This window comes from Gracilinanus agilis, chromosome 4, assembly GCF_016433145.1.
Source record: "Gracilinanus agilis isolate LMUSP501 chromosome 4, AgileGrace, whole genome shotgun sequence".
NCBI lineage: Eukaryota > Metazoa > Chordata > Mammalia > Didelphimorphia > Didelphidae > Gracilinanus > Gracilinanus agilis.
Window position 1 is genome coordinate 485,496,142 of NC_058133.1, and position 2,409 is coordinate 485,498,550.

Here is a 2,409-nt window from a genome sequence, read left to right on the forward strand (position 1 = left end):
CCCCACCCCCTCCACCGCGGTCTGCGCCCGCCCGGGTCCCAGCTCTGACCTCGCTCTGCAATGGGGCCAGAAGGTACCGCGTTCTACTTTGGAACGTCGGCTCGGTCGCTGCAGTGGCGACGGCAGCAACAACAGCTGCTGGGATAGTGGCAGCGACAGGGTCAGCGCCAGCGACAGCGGCCGCGAGAGATCGCGCCTGCGCACGCGTCTTGTGGCGCGTGCAGGCGCGCGCGCGGGAGCCCGGACTCGCTCCTGCTCGGGGAAGAGAGGAGGTGGAGGCACGTGCGCTGCCGCGAGCGCCCTCTGCCGCCCGCGTGCTGGAACCGTGGAGCCTCTCACCCCGCTCGCGGGCTGCCGGTCAGCTGTATGGTCAGCTACCGGGGGGAGGGGGCCATCTGGGGACTTGTCAATCAGATCTGGGGCTAGGTCTGTTTTGGGGGACACGTCCCAGGCACCAGCCTGTCCAACCCACCAACTTCACCTCCCCATCACATCCCCAAGTCTTCCCTTTACCAACTTCTCCCCCCCAAATCCTCCCATTCCTTCCCACCGACTTCTCCCCCATATTCCCTAGATCCCTTTCTTATAAACGCACCCCATAAAGCATGCCCTAATTATACCGCCCCTCTAACTTCTCCCACCAATTTCCTTGCCAACATATTCCCGAGTTTTCCTCGCACCAACTTCCCCTCCAAAATCTTCCACTACACCCATTTTCCATTCCCACCAATTCCCCCTGGTTCCATTTAGTTCTCACCCAATACCTTCGTTTTCTCTCCATCCACTTCTTCGCTCCAGATTCCCAAATGACAAGGGCATTTTCTAGACAAAGCATGCCTTAAGTTACATCTCCCCATTAATTTTTCTGTTCCCCCAAATCTCCTCTTCCTACTTGTCCATCAATTCCCCTTTCCTACTATATTCCCTAGTTCCCATCCCACTAACCTCTCCCCACCCATTTCTCCATCCCACAACTTCTCTTTGCCAACAAATTCCTTAGTTCCTGCCCTATCAACTTTCTCTCCCCCCCCATCAAATTCTTTTCCTTCTGTCCCCTCATATTCCCTATTCCCATACTCCAGGCTACCTTCTTGCTCCTATTTCCCTACTTTCCTTCATACCAACTTTTCCCCTACCGGATTCCCTAATTGTCTCCCCATCTGCTTCCCTAATCCTCCCCCCTCTTCAATAAAATTCTTCCCATTAAATTTCTCCATTCAAATTCCACCTCATATTTTGGACCTTAACACCAAAATTTCAAAGGTGTTAAAAGCAGGGGTTTATAAGCCCCAAACTCCTGAAGAGCTCCATGTCTCCCAAGCCTCTTGTATCAAGAGTGAATCCTATTCCTCTGGATGGGAATCTGCCAAGAAAGAATTCTGTGCCTCTCCTTGGTTTTGAGTCATTACATCAAATTGCAGTCCCATAGCACCTGTCAAAAGAATAGCTATGACAGTAATGAAGGCATGTTTCCTTTCAGATCCATCTATAATTATAATTGAGAGAAAGAAATGCTGGATTTCATCAGAGGCAGAACTGCCTCCACCACCACTCTCTGGAAATGGAATAATGCTGTCTTATTAAAGATGCCCTCCCTGGCTCACTAATGTTCAAAGCTAAAGTGCTTCTCTGAATTGATTTAAATGCAAGTTTTATATCCTGAAAGAAATAAAGATGAGGCTTTATCCTAAGACAAATTCAGTGCTCAATGATGCCACAGATCTTGGTGAGATAGATGGAAAAGAGCAGGGTTGTTCACTGCTGCTTCTCTTGAGTTCTCTCTTCTCTAAAGTTATTTCAACTTACTCAACAATGAAGAGCCATATATTCCCCAGAAAATAATTTCCTCTTCTTGTGCACTTGAGTATACTTTTAGTATCCTTTTCTTAAAAAGAGAAAAGTATCACTAAACCTTCATCCCCTTTTCCTAGTGGCATTTGGATTCAATGAGCATGTTGTATCCTTTCGAAGACAGAGATGGAGTTTCAGAAAGGAGATTTTTTTCCTAACTGACTTTTGAGTCTTTGGCTGCCTTTCTCTTCTTCCCTTTTTGTCTTCTTCACCTCAATAATCTTAAGCAAGTCACTCCTCCTCATCTTTGCTTCCTAGAAAATTTCTCTTCCTGAAGAATAACTGTATCTATCTTCAGAGAAAGCTGATAAAAACATGCAAGACATAGAGTTATATACATGCATGTACAGATATAGATATAATCAAATGATACCTTCTTTAGCTGAGAACTTTAATGTAGCAAACAAGAAGGAAGGAAGGAAGGATGGATGGATGAGGAAAGGGAGAAAGAAAGAAAGAAAGAAAGAAAGAAAGAAAGAAAGAAAGAAAGAAAGAAAGAAAGAAAGAGGAAGGAAGAAAGGAAGGAAGGAAGGAAGGAAGGAAGGAAGGAAGGAAGGA

General features: G+C 46.7%; 1 protein-coding gene across 1 annotated transcript in view; it reads right to left on the reverse strand.

Moving 5' to 3' along the window:
* The window catches only part of LYRM9 (LYR motif containing 9), an 8,541-nt gene extending 8,438 nt beyond the window's left edge, over positions 1–103 (reverse strand). Inside the window, exon 1 of the mRNA XM_044676254.1 lies at positions 50–103. The gene's annotated coding sequence lies outside the window, so the exon portion shown is untranslated. The remainder of the gene's footprint in view (positions 1–49) is intronic.
* Positions 104–2,409: the final 2,306 nt, after the last annotated feature.